Genomic DNA, 19,432 nt, shown 5'->3' with positions numbered 1-19,432 from the left:
TAGATATATGTCCTTTTCTTTCTTTATTTCTTTGGGAAACAGAACTATTAGTACTACTAGTGGCATTGCTAGGTCAAAGGGTATGCATGGTTTTATAGCCCCTTGGGTATAGTTCCAAATTGTTGTAAAGAATGATTGAATGAATTCTCAACTCCACCAACAGTGCATTATTGTGTCAATTTAACAAATCTTCCCCAACATTTTTCATTTTCCTTTTCTTTTCCTTTTTCCAATCTGATAGATAAGGGATGGATGTTACCATAAAATTGTTTTAATTTATATTTCTGTAATCAATAGTGATTTAGAGCAATTTTTCCTATGACTAACAATAGCTTTGATTACTTTGTCTGAAAACTGCTTGTGTATATCTTTTAACCATTTATTAATTGGAGTATGACTCTTACATTTGTAAATTTGACTCAGTTCTCTATATATTAGAGAAATGAGACCTTTATTGAAGGTATTACTCCAATTTTCCCACAGGTTTGATTACTGTGTATTTTCTTCCATTATACCCCACCCACCTTTATCCTACTCTTTTTCTTCTTTCACCTTATCCATCCCCAAAGCATTGTGCTTCCAAATATTCATCTCCCCGTATCTATCTTCTTTTCTCTCAGCCCTCCCTTCTCTTATTCCCTTTCCTTCATACTTTCACTTAAGGTGAGATAGATTTCTACGCTGAAATGAATGTGTTAATTATTCCTATTTTGAAACAATTACAAAGAAAGTATAATTCAGATTCCCACCTACTTACCTCATTTTCTTCATGGAAAAGATCATTTGTGCCTCTATGTGAGATAATTTGCCCTTATACCTCTCCTTTCTGCCATCTCCCATTGAATTCCCCTTTCTAATCTCTTAAGTAAATAAACAAATATATATATATATATATATATATATATATATATATATATATATATCATCCCATTATATTCAGCTTACACTGATTCGCTCTAACTCCATCTAAATTATTTTAACAAGTATCATCTTCCCATACAGAAGGGCAAATACTTTAAATTTATTGAATCTCTTATGATTTCTCTTTCCTGGCTACATTTTTAATTCTCTTCTTAAGTATTTCATTTGGAGGTCAAATTTTCTATTCACTTTTGGTCTTTTCATCAAGAATGCTTAAAAGTTTTCTGCTACACTCAATATTCATTTTTCCTCTGAAGGACAATACTCATTTTTTTTTTGGTAGATGATTCTTGGTTTTCATCCTAACTCTGTTGCCCTATATATTCCAAACCCTCTGATCCTTTAAAGTAGAAGATTCTAAGTCTTGTGTTATCCTGGCTGTGGCTCCCTGATATTAGAATTTTCTTTTTGACTGATTGCAATATTTTCACCTTGATTTGAAGCTATGGAATTTGGTTGTAACATTTGTGGTTGTTTCCATTTTGGGATTTCTTTCAAGAGATGATCATTGCATTCTTTAATTTCTACTTTACCCTCTAGTTCTATAATATCTGGGCAGTTTTTCTTGATAATTTCTTAAAAGATTATGACTGGGCTATTCTTATTTAAATCTGCTCATGGCTTTCATGTAGTCCAAAAAAAAACTTAAAATTATCTCTTCTTGATCTAGGTTGATTGTTTTTCCAATGAAATATTTCCCATTTTCTTCTATTTTTTCATTTTTTAAATTTCATATGCTTGCTTCTTGATGACTCATGGAATCATTAGTTTCTGCTTGTCCAATTCTACTTTTAAGTAATTATTTTCCTCAGTTACCTTCCATGTACCTCTTTTTCCATTTGGCCAATATTACTTTTTAGGGATTTCTTTCTAACAGTAAATTTTTATACATTTTGTCCCAGTTGGCCAAATCTTCTTTTTAAGGAATGCTTATGTTCAGTGGATTTCTGTACCTCATTTACCCTTAGGTATATTCTTTTTTTTAAGATGAAATGTTCTTCAGTATTTTTTGTGCCTCCTTTACTAAGCTATTAATTGACTCATTTTTCCTGATTTTCTTGCATCACTATCATTTCTTTTCTAAATGTTCCTTCTATCTCACTTATTTAATTTTTTCAAAGTCTCTTTTAAGCTCTTCCTGGAATTTTTTTGGACCTGAGATCAATACACATTTTTCTTTTTGCCTTTGGAAGTAGTAGATTTTATTTTATTTTTTCTTCTGTTTTACTCTTCCCTTTCATCATGGTAACTTTCTGCAGTTTCTTTTTCCATTTGCTCATTTTTCCAGTTCATTTCTTGACTTCTAGCTTCATATTAAAGTTAGGCTCTGCTCCAGGTGAGAGCACTAACCCAAACTTCAGGGTTTTGTGAAGCTATTTTTAAAGCTAGTTTTGGGAAATCTTTAAATTTCCAGGTCTTCCATTGAAATATGATGTAAGGAGAGTGGTGTTTGCTAATGTCATGTCCTATGCTCTGGTCTATGAGTGACCACAAGCACTCTGTTTAGTCCAGCAATTGTGACCAGAGTCCCTGTTCCCCTAAGACCATAAGCTGTCATCTAGTGCTCCTCTTCACACTGTGACTGCCATCCAGATTTGTCACCCAGGACTATCACTAGATTCAAATGTGAGTAATAAAATAGAGTCCTATACCCAGTGTTAGCAAAGGGACCCTTGTAACCTCCTTCTGACTAGGTGCCCAAGTCCTTACCATGAAGGGACAACGATCTCCAAAAGTTGCTGCTCCCATCACTGCTGGTTTGTTGAGGCAAGCCCTACACTGGTGCAGCTTGAACTCAAGTGCCTTCCCCTCTTATCTCAGTGGTGTAGACCTTTCTTACAAACCTAAGTAGTTTTGTGCTTGAATTTTTTTTCACTTCATGCTTTTACAGATTTGGACCCTCTAGGGTTTGGCCTCATTTAAAACTGTTTGAAGATGAATTTGAGAGAACTCAGGTGAGACCCTGAGTTTTCTCTGCCATCTTGGCTCCACCCTCAATGATCATTTAATTTTTTTTTAAATAAAAAAATACCTGAAATTGAACAAAAAACATATGTATAGAAAAAGTAATTTTCAAAGGATCCCAGGGTCAGAAAATAGAAGTTTATTGGTCAAATGAAAACTTTTGACCATCTGATGGGAAAAAGAAAAACACAAACATGTGACCAATATTTTAAGTTAAATCTCTGCCTATATTTCTGATTTTTTTTTATTCTCTCTCTCTCTCTCTCTCTCTCTGTGTCTCTGTCTGTCTGTCTGTCTGTCTGTCTCTCTTTCTCTCTCTCTCTCTCATTACCTGATTGAATTCTGGCATCTCTCAAATGCCCAGCATCCACTTCCCTAATTTAACACATTTATTGGGAAGGGTTAGAAAATTTTCCTAAAGCTTAATGCTTTATAAAGATATTAATTTCCCATATCCTACATCAGTCTTAGACATATTTCTTCCTACCTCCCTTTCATTTTCAAGGAAGTATTCTTTGAATTTCAGCAAAAGTAGAGTTCAAGTGAAAATCAAGTAAAACAAATGACACCAGAGTAGTAATATTTGCCATACCTGCACCAATTGGGAAATCATTACATATTATCACTGCTGTGATCATCTTTAATTTTTTAATAAAAATTTAATGCAATCACTCCCCCCCAACTCATTTTCTTTGTTTACAAGTAACTTCTCACTTTCTTACAAGAATGTTTATTAATAAGCTGAAAACTGTGTGAAATTCATCTGGAAACAAAGAAGTCTTTTGTGATAGTGATTTTCTGCCACTATAAGTATAAAGGGGTTACTCACAGTCTAAATAATTGAACTAAAAATTATCCATTGCACCGAGACCAGAAAGTTTGGTCTACCTGATAATGGGTTATCTGTACAGGAAAGCAATGAAAGCAGAAATGACTGTTGCTTTGCTCCAGGTCAAGATTCTAGGTTAAAAATTACTATAGATCATTTTCTATCTTAAAAGAGAACTAAGAGTAATGTTCACTCTAAGTTATCTCTAATTTTCTGTCCTTTTACAAAGAGGGCTTTTTTCTCTCAGCATATTTAAAAAATTAACTGCCCAAAGAATAATAATAAGGTCCTTGCATTAATTGACTTTTCTTTACCTTGGTGACTTAACTTCCTGAATGCCTTGTTAACTCAATCCCTCAATACAGGTAACTTACACTTTCCTTTATGTTACACAGGAAATATTCCCTGGGTTCCAAAGCCCATGGAGGAAAATCTCATGGAGTAACAGCAACAATCTCAGAGAAAAAAAAGATAATGGAAACTCAAGAACACAGCTAGGACTATGGTTTCTTAACCTGTAGATAGACAACTCTTTCCTAATCCATTTTCCACATTCCTATTTTTTTAAAGTAACATTTTATATCTCTAGAAATCGGTGTAAATAGTTAATAATCGTTGAGTTTTATTAGACTATCTTAAATATATCATTAAAAAAATTATATTTGTACAGAAATTATTTCCAAAATAGAAAAAAAATTTCTAACTCAAATATAGTTCTAATACCTAAACTAGGGGAAGATGATGCTGATGTAGCTCAGTTTCAATGACCAATATTGATTTATAACTGTTAAATACAATTTTGATCAAAATACTACAGGAATACATTTGAAAAGTATTTAATATTTTTGAATAAAACTGCATTTTATCTATAATTTTAAGTTTTAATTTAAAATTAGAGGAAATTATTAACACTGATAGCCATATCAAAAACAGAAACATCCTAAAGTATACAATAATAAAACATTGTTAGAGAAAAAGCTTCTGCTAAAAGAGAATGCTCATTTGTGAATGAATCAGTAGCCCCTGTCCTTAATTACTCTCTCCTTATTGGTACAGATGAATGCCCTGTGCTGAATGAGGAGCAAGGTAGAGTAGGTGAGAGTCCAGTTCTCAGCCAGTTCCCCTCAAGGGACTCTTCAAGTGGGAATCTCTTGTGCAGGACTCTCCAAGGGAGAGTCTTCAGATTTGGGATTATCAGCTTCCAGTTTTGAGAGAAGATGAAGATTGTCAACTGAACTTCAAGTTTGCTGAAAGAAAAAACACTGAAAACATAGGAGAGAAGAGGGCTTTCTCCATTATGCTTCTATATTGCACTGGTAGCTCTAGAGACTTTCAAGAGTTTCTTCTCCATGGGTAGGACCTTGGGTACTCTCTTGTATTTGATCTGAGTTATCTCACTCACAACACGAGAACATCTACACTCTATTGTTCTCATTTGTATTACTATCTGATTTCTGTTTTGTTATAATTTTTTAAAATTGAATTCTTTGTGTTTCTCTATGTGTGTATATGGTATACCTGGCATTAGGTGGGGAAGTGATCAAGCCTTGGAAACTCAGCTTGGTATCCTTCCCCCCCAAAAAAAAATTATAAAGTGATTAAAAGTTAGATGGAAATTGATTTTATTCCCTTGGAAAACAAGATTTAAGTGAGCAGATACATACATTTTTAGCCTTGTACACCCCTTTCTCTTTGAAGAGAGCAGAATGACTTCTGGTCCCAACCTCTTGTTTTCCTTCCTGCAGGAAAGAAAGTCTCTCTTGGAAAAGGGTGGAGGGAAAAGAATCTAGAGATAACTATTCTGCCTCCCTTCAAACCACATAAGGATAGAAGTTGCCACACATTTTCTCCCTCTTTCTATACACGATACCTCATGCTGCAACAAATAAATGAAATGGGAGAAGACATTAATTTGACACTTAGTATGCACCAAATATTGTCCTAAGGCCTAGTGATATAAACTCAAAGGGGAAAGACAATGCCCTCAATGAACCTCAATGATCATGATAGGTAAGAAGTAACATATGAAGAGTCTGCTGCAGAACATGCCTATGCCAAGTAAGGATATATTTTTTTTTTAATTTTGCCTTAATAGCAACTGAAAAAGTCAATCTTCCCTCCCCCAAATTGGGGCAACCTAGAAGCTCAATTTATGTTAAGCCCTATTATATGTCACTACAAAGGTTATTTTTTAAAATGATTAAAATATATGTCTAGAACAAAAATCTATCATTATATTTAATGTGGAATCACAGTAAGTTGTTCAGGAAATACAGGAATAAAGCAAGGATGATCCATTTCCAGCACAAACAAATAAAAATGAATGCTGGAAATTGAATAAAAAACAGAGAAACAAATTTGGCTCCAAAAGAGAAATTTTAAAAGAATTCTCTCTTTATGCATTTATAGAGTTTGAGACAAGAGTACATGGGAATAGAATATTACAAGTAATTACAGATTTTTAAAAATAATTTATTGGTTTGACTGATTCTTGTTTATTATTCCTCCTTTTTTATAATATTTTTTGTTATAAGGAAGGATTCATGGTGAAGAAGAAGAAAATCTCAATAATGTAAAAACAATATATATTATTCAAAACTTTTTTTTTTACAAAAGATCTTTACTAGAGATATTTAAAAAGCCATCTATTTTAGGTGCAACTTCTACAACATTCACAAAGAGTCATTTGTTGAATTGAAATGAATTTAATCTGACATACTTGAGATGCATATACAATTGCTTAGGGAAGGGTGAAAATAGATTTCTATATATAATAAACAATTCTACCTACAAATACAAAAGATTATTCCAAATCACTACCACTGGGAAAAATAAAAAGGAACACTGAGGTTTTGTCTGACAACAAACTGAAAAAAATGACATCATGTTGGAACCATAAATGCTGAAGGAATTAGAGAAATATAGACATATTAGAATCAAGATTCAAAGGAATCTTGACAAGGTAGAGATCTGTGCTGAATCTAACAAGAAGAAATCCAATAGGGATAAATCTTTATACTTAGGCACCAAAAAAAAACGTTTCATAATATGTGACATGGATAAGGCAAGGGCAAATGGAATTTTAAAGAATATCTAGAGATTTGGTACAATGCCAATGTAATATGAGTTAGCCATGTGATGGGGTAAATGCCCCCCCAATACCCGCCCCCCAAAAAAGATGCTGTGATGTTGGGATTTAAGAGGTGTTTAGGTTCTAGGAATAATTGGGTCATAATTCCAGTTAACTTTACCATATTCAGACTGCAGCTGTAGCATTTGATTGAGTCATGAGCACCATGGGTCAATAAGGTCGTTAATGAACTGGAGAAGAACAAGAGGAAGGCAAGCACAATGGTAAAAGTCCTAGAGTGTCCACAATGAGACTTGGTTGAAGGAACTAAGAATGCTTAATTTGACAGAGAGAAGACTCAGGGAGACATGACAGCTATTTTCATGTGTTTTAAGGGCTGTTACATGTAAGGAGGATTAGATTTCTTCTGTTTTCCCTAGAGGGCAGAATAAAGAAAATTGGTTGAATGTTAAATTAAGCTAAATTTAAGCTTAATATCAGCAAGCAAACAAACAAAACCAAAAAGAAACAAACTCACATCTACACACCTCTTCCTGATAATTATTAGAACTGTCTAAAAGTAGATTGGGAGATCACCTCCACAGAGATTTTGAAAGAAAATATGGATGATGATAAGTTGTTGTTCATATGATAGTGAAAATTCTTTGGGTGTATGGGTAATAATAAATGACTAAGAAATTAAACTGCAACATTTGAATTTTGTAATTCTTTAATACACTCTTTCTCAAACAGTGAATTCATCCAGACATTCTGGAAAGCAGTATGGAATAATGCAAAGAAAGGAAATAAATGTAAATGCCCTTATATTCTAACATCCTATTGCTGGTATATATGTATAAGAAGGTCAATACGAAAAAAAGAGGATTTTATTGTCACTAGGAAAAAGTAGAATGAAATTAGATGCCCATTAAGTGTGAAATGGCTAAACAAAATGTGTTATATGAATACAATGGAACATGATTGGGTTATAAGAAATTATGAATATGAAAAATAAAGAGGAACAATAAAAAACTCACATAAGCTCATTTAGAGTGAATTCAGTGGAACCAGGAAAACAACATATGTAAGTTAATTGAAAAGAACAACAGAAACAAATAAAATGGGATGCTATGAATTATTCTTTTGCTTTTTGGAGGGCAATTGGGGTTAAGTGACTTGCCCAAAGTCACATGGCTAGTAAGTGTATCAAGTGTCTGAGGTAAGATTTGAACTCAGGTCCTCCTGACAGCAGGGCTGGTGCTCTATTTACTTCACCGCCTAGCTGCCCCTATGCTATGAAATTTTAAGAATTGTAATTTGTTGACCAGAAAAAAAAGAGAGAGATGAGGAGAGGCATTTTCTTTTCTTTCTTGCAGAAATGAGGTACTGTGAATGTGAAACAATTATAATTTCACATAATTCACAGTTTCAGACTTGATTAATGTATTGATTAGTTTACTGAATTGTTCACCCTTCCCCTTCTTTTTTTTCATTTTTTAAAAATTAAATCCCAGAACACAGGTACAGAATAGAAGAAAATACACTAAAACATATTATAAACTTAAATAGAAAATTAGGAGCAAAAAAAGCATGTCATGTGCATTGCAGAACATAAGACAGGATTCAAAATATGTAACAATAGATTTTCATTTCAAGAAAGCCTACATGCTAAATAATACTCATTGAGTTGAGAATTATTAATTTTTCTTTGCTTCTTTGTGAGTTTTCTTTTATTCTCTTTTGTGCAATTTTTAATTTGTTCTTTTTTTCCGCTCCCCACAACCTCCTCCAAGAAGGCTACAATGAAGGTTAGATATGTTTCCCTATAGCTATACATATATACATACACATATACTTACATACATGTAGAGAGAGACATACACTTTCCCAAACCTATTCTACTACTGATCTTTGTTTTGTATGTATGTATGATTAGATCTCCTGTTTCCTATCCCTCCTGCCTCCTCTACTTTACTTGTACTCATTATCATTCCCTCCTATGACTTTTCTACCTCCATGGTCATCTCTATTCTCATAAAAGTTTTCTGTGGTTTTATACTTTCTCCATCACCTGTGCATTTTTTGTAGTAATATCTTAGTTATTTGTAATCACCTCTAGCCCTGGGGTTTGGAAATGGTGCTTCTTGTACCAGATTTTTAGTTCTTCCCCTCTAGCCTGAAACCAAATCCCAAACTCCAACCTCCTGTGAGAGCCCATGGCCTGGGGCTTTCTGTCTCACTGCTTCTGCACCCACCCGAATTGTGCTGGTTCTTTTTCACCCCAAGCACTTTTCACAACACAGCTTAGTCTGGTGTTCTTGGTCAGCAGAGGTTCCCTAGATCTTCCCAGGCTAAGACACTCAATTCACCTCACTATCCTGGTAGGAAGGAGGGCATAAAAGTTTCTTTGCAGCCCACTAATACCAGGGTTTACTGCTTCTTGTTTAAGAGGCAAGCCACTTGTGGTTAAATTTAAACCTAGCCTAGAGCTGTTTACTCTTCACCAGGAGCAAACTTCATCCTGGTTTTTTTCTTCTGATTTTCTCAAATTGTCCCAGGAGGATCCTTGATATGCCCTGGCTCTTATTTATCTCCACCCACACTTTGCTTACCTTAAGGTGCTACTTTAAATCTTCTGTGGGGGAAAAGCTTGAGAATTTTGAATTTCCTTACCTACACTTCCATATTCCCCTCCTCATTACCTTAAAAAAAACTATTTATGGGGGCAGGGCCAAGATGGCAGAATAAAATCAGGGACTTCCTTGAGGTCTCCCCCAAACACATCCAGCAACTTGTAAAAAATGATTCTAAACACATTCTACAGAAACAGAAACCACAAAATGACAGAATGAAACAAATTTCCAACCCAGGACAATCTAGAAGGTTGAGAGGAAAAGTCTGTTGCACTGCCTGGGTGAGGAGCTCAGTCCAGCATGGTCTGTGACAGCACAGATAGGGGGGCCTTGAAAACCCAGAGCAGTATTCAGGGATATGAATAACTGGCAGCTGTGGCAGTTTCCAGACTTCTCAACCGACAGATTCCAAAGATAACTTAGAAGGCCAGTAGGAAAGGTTTTTTTGGACCTTGGTGACAAAGAAGTAAGGTCTGGTCACCACCCCAGTGTGGGGATGATGGTAATGGCTGTTTCCTGAGCTCTTGGCCCACAGACAGGAGGAGGATCAAGCTGATGATCATAGGGGAATGGCAGAGATCTTTCCTGGTGCTGAGTCATGATTTTTTTGCTTGGCTCATGCTTCAATATAGGTTCCAATCCTGTGTAGCAGTCCTGGGGTAAGCAGGAGTGCTAACATGACAAAGCTTGTAGTGGTAGTAGAGATGGAATCCTCTCCATAGTTATAAGGCAGAAAAGAATGCCTGTGGTCTCTCACAGACTAGAGATAATACCAGGAGAGAAGTAAACACCTCTCATTTGATCATACCACTACAGAAGAACTGAAAATTTATAGATCCCTAGAAATATCTCTGAAAACAGCTTCACAAAAACTCTGAAGCTTGTAACAGTATATCCTCCACACTAGTAGCAAAGACCTACATTAACAAAGGGTGAAGTAGTGAAGTAATTGGCTGGGAAAATGAGCAAACAGCAAAGAAAAGTCTGCCTATAGAATCCTACTTTGGTGACAAGGAAGATCAAAACATACAACCAGAAGAAGACAACAAAGTCAAAGCTCCTACATCCAAAATCTAAAAACCTCCAAGAAAAAAAAGCCTTTTGAAAATCCAATAAGAGAAGTAGAGGGAAAATTTGAAGAGAAATGAGAGTGATACAAGGAAATTGTGAAAAGTGAGCCAAAACCTTGCTAAAGGAGACACAAAAAAAATGCTGAACAAAATAATACCTTAAAAAATAGACTAAACCAAATGACAAAAGAGGTCCAAAAAGGTAGTAAAGAGAAGAATACCTTAAAATCTGAGTTGGTCAAATGGAAAAAGAAAGTCTATAAGCTCCTGGAAAATTAGAATGGAGCAAATGAAAGCTAGTGACTTTCATGAGAAATCAAGAAATTAGAAAATAGAGCCAAAAGAATGAAAAATTAGATGTGAAATATCTCATTGGAAATATAATTGGCCTGGAATACAAAACAAGGAGAGACAATTTAAAATTTATTTACTATATGAAAGTCATGATAAAAACAAAAAAGAGCCTAGACTTCATCTTTCAAGAAATTATCAAGGAAAACTTCCCTGATATACTAGACCAGAGAGGAGAATAGATATTGAAAGAATCCATCATCACCTCATGAAAGAGTCCCCAAAAAGAAATCTCCTAGGAATATTGTAGCCAAATTCCAGTGTTATCAGGTCAAGGAGAAAATATCACAAGTAGCTAGAAGGAAACTATTCAATCATTGTGCTATTCTAGAATCCAAAGTATCTGGGATTAAAACCAAAAATCACCTACCAAGATAATTGAGTATAATCCTCTGGGGGAAAAATGGACATTTAATGAAATAGAGGATGTTCAAGCATTCTTATGTGTATGTATGTATTTATGTATATTGTATAATGATATGTGTATAATTTATGTATGTATACACATATACTTGTGTGTGTGGAGAAAGATCTTCTTGGAGTGAGTTTCTGGAGGCTGGGCTGCTACTACTGGATTGAAGACTGAACTGGGAAATGAGAAGAACTGAGAAGAGAAATGAGAATTGAGAACTGAGACAGAATTTCTTGGAGCAAGCCATGTGGAGCTGGAGAAAGTGATTTTGATTTTGAGAACAAAACTTGTGGTGGCAGAACTTTGACTTGTGTTGACAAAACTTGAACTTGTGGTGGCAGAACTTGAACTTGTGGTGATGGAATTGCTGAAGACTTCCAAGGGCCAGCCACAGCTGCTGAAGACTGAGGAAGCATGAGTGTGGTGCTGGTACTTTAAATGAATGTTGTTGTGGCTCTGTTAAATTTTCTCTTCCCAGGAACAAAAACTGTGAAGGACTTGAAACAGGACACTATGAGCTTCAGTGTAGAGCAGGAACTGTATGGAAAGCTGGGCAAGGAAATAGGAGCTGTCTGACTATGAACTCAGGTGGCAGTTGGTGAGATTTGGGCAGGAGATGGGACCATGGAAGCGGAACCATGGAAGCTGAAAGCCTACCTTGAGTCAAGATGAAAAGACCTTTTCATGGGTACTGAGAAGTTACTGATGAAATTGTCTGAGTAGTGACTGATGGAATTATAACTTACTTGTGACCTAGAGGTGGATGGCTTTTGTACTTTCCCCTACCCCTTAAGAGGGTACTGAGAAATGACTGATGAATTTGTAACCTAATTGCACCCCATGAGTGGAGGACTTTGATTTTTGTACTTTGTGTCCCTTAAGGAGGAAGGATGATTGAATGATTGAGTTACTAAATGATTGTGTTACTAAATGATTGTATTTTGTTGAAACTATGTGACTCTTTTGTAAAAACTATGTGGACATTTTAGTGATAAGTTGTTGAATTGTGACATGCTGAATGAATGTATTTTGATTTTATGTGAATGTTTGCTATGATTTGTTACTGAATAAATAGAGAGTTCCATGTACTCTGTAATAAGAACCTTGAAAAGCTGTTCACAGCTGCAGTCCTCTGTAAAACTGCGCGTGCTTGGCATTACAGGTAAGATGCCAAATTGAGTGTGTATGTTATCCTCTCCTTAACTCAAATCCAGAGAGAGTAAGGATTTCTCATTCCCTTACACCTCCCTGCTCTTCCCATCCAAACAGCTTTATCTTGTTTCTTTTATATGAGATAATTTACCCTATTCTATCTCTCCCTTTCTCTTTTCCCAAATATATTCCTCTCTCACCTCTTAAATTTATTTTTTATCATCACTTCAGATTCAACTCACTCAGTACACTCTGTCTATGCATACATATACACACATATACACATGTTATAACCTACAGTTTGGGAGCAATCCCCTTCCCTCTCTACCTTGGCTAAGCTCTCCTGGGAAACCAGCCCAAAACCTCTCCTCCTGGTCTCCTAGGAGACTCACTAATGAGACAAACCTCCCCAAACCCATAAGAAAATGCCCACCAAGTCTGACTTGTCAGAACCTTCCAGAGAAGCCCACTAAGCAGAACACCCCATTCCACTAGTTAACATACAACCCCCTCCCATCCCAGAATAGACTGGGAGATTTTGTTGGTCAACAAATGGATCATTTGGCAATGAACTGATTGCTATCTTTTGGCTTCTGTATTTTCCCTGCTTGCTCATAATAACTGTCAAGTTGTGGCTTCCCTTTGGTACCAGTTATGTTGTGGATCTTGTCTGTTTAAGTCCTAAGCATACTCATCTCCCAGCTGCTTGATTTGGGTGCATGCCTCCTGCAGTTGCCGGCAAAAAAATAACCTCGACTTCTAAAATTCTGAATGGTCTCACTCACTGATTTCTTGGTTTAACACACAAACACATGCATATACACACACACATGTATACACTTATAGATACATATACGTATATACATAAACACACACTCACATATATTCCCTTTCATCTATTCTAATACTGAAAAAAGTCTCATGAGTTACAATATCATCTTTTCATGTAGGAATGTAAACTCTTCAATTTTAATAAGTTTCTTATGATTTCTCTTTCTGGTTTACTTTTTGATGCTTCTCTTGCTTCTTATATTTAAAAGTCAAATTTTCTGTACAGCTTTGTTCTTTTTATCAAGAACGCTTGAAAGGGATGACTAGGGGGTACAGTGAACCTGCAGTCAGGAGGACCTGAGTTCAAATATTCTCTCAGACACTTAACATTCACTAGCCATGTGACCTTGGACAAGTCACTTAATCCTCATTGCCCTGCCATCCCCCATCCCAGAAAAAAAATGACTGAAAATCCTGTATTTCATTAAATATCCATATTTTCCCCTGAATTAATCTATTCAGTTTTGTTGGGAAGATGATTCTTGGTTTTCATCCTAGCTCTTTTGAGCTCCAGAATGTCATATTCCTAGGCCTTTGATCCTTAATCTAGAAGCAGGAAGATCCTGTGTGATCCAGACTGTTTCCACAATACTAGAATTGTGTCTTCCTTATTGTAATATTTTTCTCCTTGACCTGGGAACTCTGGAATTGGGCTATAATATTCCCAGGAGTTTTCTTTTTGATATCTTTTTCAAGAGGTGTTCTTTGAATTTCTATTTCACCATCTGCTTCTAGGATGTCAGGGAATTTTTCCTTGATAATTTCTGGAAAGACGATGTCTAGACCTATTTTTTGATCATGGCTTTCAGATAGTCTAATAATTTTTAAGTTATCTCTCCTGGATCTCTTTTCCAAGTCAACGATTTTTTTCAAAGATATGTTTTACATATTTTTTCATTCTTTTTGATCTGTTTTTATAATATCTTGATTTTTCATGAAGTCATTAGTTTCCATTTGCTCAATTCTAATTATGAAGGAACTATTTTCTTCACTGAGCTTTTGAACTTCTTTTTCCATCTGGCCAATACCTCTTTTTAAGTTATTCTTCTCCTTATATTATTTTTTTTTGAACCTTTTTTGCCACTGGAGTGTTTTTTTAAGGTATTATTTTCTTCATTATTTTTGGGGTCTCTTTTAGCAAGCTGTTGTCTCATTGTTTTTTTTTATGATTTTCTTGAGTCACTCTCATTTCTCTTCCCAATTTTTCCTCCATTTCTCTTACTTGATTTTCAAACTCTTTTTTTTTATCTCCTCCATGGCCTATGACCAATTCACATTTTTCTTTGGGGTTTTTGATGTGAGAGTTTTGACTTTGTTGTCTTTTTTTGTTTCTATATTTTGATCCTTTTTGTCAACAAAGAAGGGTTCTACAGTCTTTTTTCTTTTCCTCTGTTTGCTCATTGTACCAGTCATGACTTTTGAATTCTTTGCCATGGTAGAACTCTGCTTCCGGAGTGGAGAGTTCTGTGTCCCAAATTCCTCACTTTTGCACAGCTGTTATCAGAGCTAGTTCTAGGCACCTGCCTCTGAACTGTGAGGAGGATTCCCTCTCAACAGCTGCCCCAGGCTCTGACACTCCATTGCTCCTCCTCACCCTAGGGCAGCCACCCAAGTCTGTGACCCAGATCCAAATAGGGAAAAGCAAAATAATGCTGCCACAAAGCAAAAGGGCATCCTGAAATTGCCCTCTGATTAGCTTCTTAGTACCCTCACCATCTGTGGGACTTCAGTTCCAAAAGCTGCCACTGTTGCTAATGCTGCCACCGCTGCCACAGTTGATGTTTCTGCTTCCCTCAGAGGCAGGGGCTGGACCATGCTTTTCTCTCATCCAGGTCCATCAGAGTTTCCCCACTCACCTTTTACTTTGTCTTTCATGTCTGTGGGTTGAGAAATCTGGAAACTGCCACAGCTTCCAGCGATTCAATCCCCTGACATCTATTTCAGTTTGTATGTGCTGCTTGTCTGTGAGATTGTGGCCCACGTGGGACTGTACTCTGCTCCCGGTCTTTTGTAACAGACCCTTCCTTTTGGCCTTCAAGGCTGCCTTCAGTGGGAAATTTGTTTTACTCTGTCATTTTTTGGGTTCTGTAGCTCTTAAATTTGTGTAGAGTCATTTTTTTAGGAGGTATTGGAGATAATTGGGGGACAAACTCAAACAAGTTCCTGCTTTTACTACACATCTTGATTAAGTCCCCTGTTAACATTTTACCTAAATTAGAAAAAAGTAACAAAATTAATTTGGAAAAACAAAAAGTACAGAATATGAAAGTTGAGAATGGGGAATAAAACATAAAAGGAGGTTTAGCAGTACCAGGTTTTTAATTATATTATAAGGCAGTAATATCTATCAAAACTATGTGGTCCTGGCTAAGAAAAAGAAAGGTAGATCAAAGGTATAGAGAAGACATACAATTCACAGCAGAAAATATGCAAGGTAACCTTGCATTTGACAAATGTAAAGAAAACATTTTGTGAAAAGAATTCATCAAATCATAAAAATTGTTGGAAAAACTGGAAAGCAGTGTTGTGAAATCCAAGACTAGACCAATATCTTACACCATTTGCCAAGATAAGTACAAAATAGGTACATGACCTAGATTTAAAGAGAGATTTTACAAGAAAATCTGAAGAACATGGAATACATTCCTTATCAGACTTGTAGAGAGGAAAACAATTTAAGAATAAAGAAGTGATAGAAAGCAAAGTTATGTACAAAATGGATAATTGTAATTACATAAAATTAAAAAAAAACAATTTTGTACAAATTAAACAAATGTAGACAAGATCAAAATAAAGCAGACAATTGGGGTGAAATTTAATAGGTAGTTTATCAGATAAATGTTTCATATCTAAAATATAGAAGGAGCTTTGTTAAATCTCTAAGCACACAAATCATTCCCCAATTGATAAATGATCAAAGCATATGAACGGTTTTCTAATGAAGAAATCCAAAAAATTTATACTCATATAAAGTGCTCAAAATTGTTATTGATTAAGTAAATGCAAATTAAACACCATTGAGATATCATTTTACATCCACTAGATTGGATAAAATGATAGAAGGGAACAGTCACAAATGTTGGAGGGGATGTAGAAAAATTTGAACACTAACTCATTTTCAGTGAAATTCTGAAGTGATCCAACCATTTTGGACAACCATCTGGAATTATGCCCAAAGAATTACTAAACAGACTATAAACCCTTTGACAGAGTAGTACCACCAGTTGGTCTACTTTGACATATAATTAGGGAAAAAGGAAAAAGACCGATAATGTTCTAAAATGTTTATAGGAGTTCTCTTTGTGGTGACAAAGAACTAGAAGTTGAAGGGATGCCCATAAATGGGAGAATGGATGAACAAGTTGTAATATAGGATTTTGATGGAATACTACTGTGTTATAAGAAATGATGAGCTCAGTGATTTTAGGGGAAAAACATGGAAAAACTTGCAAGAAATAATATGGAGACAAATAAGCAGAACTAAGAGCAATATTGTTTTAAGAATTATTTTGAACAAATAAATTATTTTGACTGTTACAAATACTTAAATTATCTATAATGGGCATATGAAGAAAGAGAATCACTGCATCCAGAGAAAGAAGTAATAAAAAGAGATATGCATATAATAATTTTACACATACACATATACACATGGATGTGTTTGTATGTGTGTGTATTTATATACTTATTTGTATGTAGTTGTGATCATATCTAGGATGGGGAGAGGGTAGAAAAAAAGAAATTTACATGATAATTTTGTTGTATATTTTAAATTAATAGCAAGTTGCTCATAGTAGATTTTCAATTTCATGTGCAATCATCTTTTTTTACTGTACTATGTTATGGAAATGCTTGTTATATTCCACAAATTAAAAATAAAACAAAAAAAATTTACCTCATCAGGGTTCATCATGGGAGGAAAATATACACTGATCACTGTTTCATGACACGTTTCTTCAAGTATTAATCACATTGCCATGAGATTGTCATTAATTCCTTTTGGAAACTATAAAAGGTTGTTGAGTAGATAAATTTTGATTTTGAAACCAATGCCAGCTTTATGATGCTTTCCCATCCTTGCAGACACTTCAGAAAAACAACATTGACCAGCTAAAACTTCAGTAAGCTAGTCTTGCTTTGCCAGCCTTGTTTCACTCAGGGCTACTATTTATATAGGATACTGGCTGAGTTCTCTTGTAACAAGAGCTGTTCATCTTTCAGGTCTACTATATTTTTGTTGTCTAAAAGAGTGTTCACATTCCATGTACCAATTGGGAGTGGGATCATCTTCACAAAAGTTTTGGAATTGTGTGTGTGTGTGTGTCTGTGTCTGTGTGTCTGTGTGTGTTTTGTCCATAGGGTAGCACCATCATCTGCCACAGTAAGTATGCGATTTAGATTATGTGAGAAAGAATTTTCAGGATTCTTTTTTTCTATCCCCTTCCTCATGCCAAGAGGCAAGCAGAGAAGTCCTTAAAGCAGGGTGTATGAGTGTTCAAGGAAGACTCGTATCTCAGGTGTGAGTGCTGCAAATTTGTTTTCAGGGCTGCTTTCCACCTTTGTTTCCACCTGCCACCCACCTCTCAGCTCTGGTTCCTAGAAGCTGTTGTGCCCAATGGCAAACTTTTTAAGCAAATGGACTAAACCAGGTTATGGTTAACCAAGGAACTTAAAACTCTTTGAGACATTGGGGGACTATCTTTGCCAAGTATGTGAAGACCTCTGCAGAATAAGCAGATTAAGCATGAAGTCCACAGAAGTGGACTGCATGGAACCCTTAGAGCTTGGTTAGACAATGAATATGGCAAGTTCATCCATTGCGTCCCTAGCCATGGTCAGTCATCTTTACTTGTCACTGAGATTTTATTACTTCAAAAGAAAATGAGACCAATAACTTCACACATCTCTGCATCACATAATTCTAATTTACGTGAGACAGAACACAGTAATCCATTTGACCATTTTTACCTACTTCAAAGTTTTGTGGACACTGGCAAGTAATAAAGCACTAGGAGCACAAACACCATGAAGCATGTTCACAACCCTGCACACAGGTGATCCAAGTTATAGGTTCATCTTCTTAAGGAATTAAAGCAGTAGTAAGAGTAGACAGTTCCTTGGATGTCTGACCAGCCAGTCTGTGCTGGTAGAAAAGTAGCTTAATAGCCATTGAATAGATGTTCCAAATTATTTCCCATAGTAATTAGCAGGGAAAAAATATTTTTGAAATTTAAAATTTTATTTGTATCTTATGCTTTTACAAAGTTTTTATGTTCTAATATAAAATTTCCTTTCTTCTTCTCCCAGAAGCATTCCTTATAAGAGTTTTTTAATTAATTTATTTTTAATTTTCAACATTCACTCGCACAAGATTCTCAGTTCAAAATTTTCTACCCATCTCTCTCCTCTCCCCAACCCCAAGATGGCGTGCATTCTGATTACCCCTTGGCCCAATTTGCCCTCCCTTCTATCACACCATGCCCTTCCTCTTATCCCCTTCCATTCCATTTTCCTGTAGAGCAAGAATCTCTCTCCCATTGCCTGTATATCTTATTTCCCAGTGTCATGTAAAAATAATTTTAATACTTGTTTTTAAAGTTTTGAGTTCCACATTCTCTCCCTTCTCCCCTCCCCACAACCCTCATTGAGAAGGCAAACAATTCTTTATAGGTTATACATGTGTGGTCATGCAAACACTCCCATGACAGTCATGTTATGAAAGACTAAATTTATATCCCTCTATCCTATCCCGCCCCACATTTGTCCTATGCTCTCCTTTGACCCAGTCTCTCCTAAAAAGTGTTTGCTTCTGATTACCCCCTCCTCCCATTTGCCCTCTCTTCTATCATTCCACTCCTCTCTGATCCTCTTCCCTCCTGCTGTTCTGTAGGGTATGATAGATTTTCATATCCAATTGTGGGTGTATGTTATTCCCTTCTTAAGTCAAATTAGATTAGAGTCAAGTTCACTCATTCCCTCTCACCTACCCCCTCTGCCCCTCCATTGTGAAATATTTTTCTTTCTTCTTTTATGTAAGATAATTACCCCATTCTATTTCTCCTTTTCTCTTTCTCCCAACATATTCCTCTGTCACCCCTAAATTTTATATTTTTAGACATCATCCTTTCATATTCAACTCACCCTGTGCCATCTATCTATCTATCTATCTATCTATCTATCTATCTATCTATCTATCTA

Source organism: Petaurus breviceps, unplaced genomic scaffold (genome assembly GCF_028583685.1).
Source record: "Petaurus breviceps papuanus isolate PSGF00001 unplaced genomic scaffold, PetGlider_PUasm1.0 98, whole genome shotgun sequence".
NCBI classification, from domain to species: domain Eukaryota; kingdom Metazoa; phylum Chordata; class Mammalia; order Diprotodontia; family Petauridae; genus Petaurus; species Petaurus breviceps.
Note: the sequence above shows the minus strand (reverse complement) of the source record.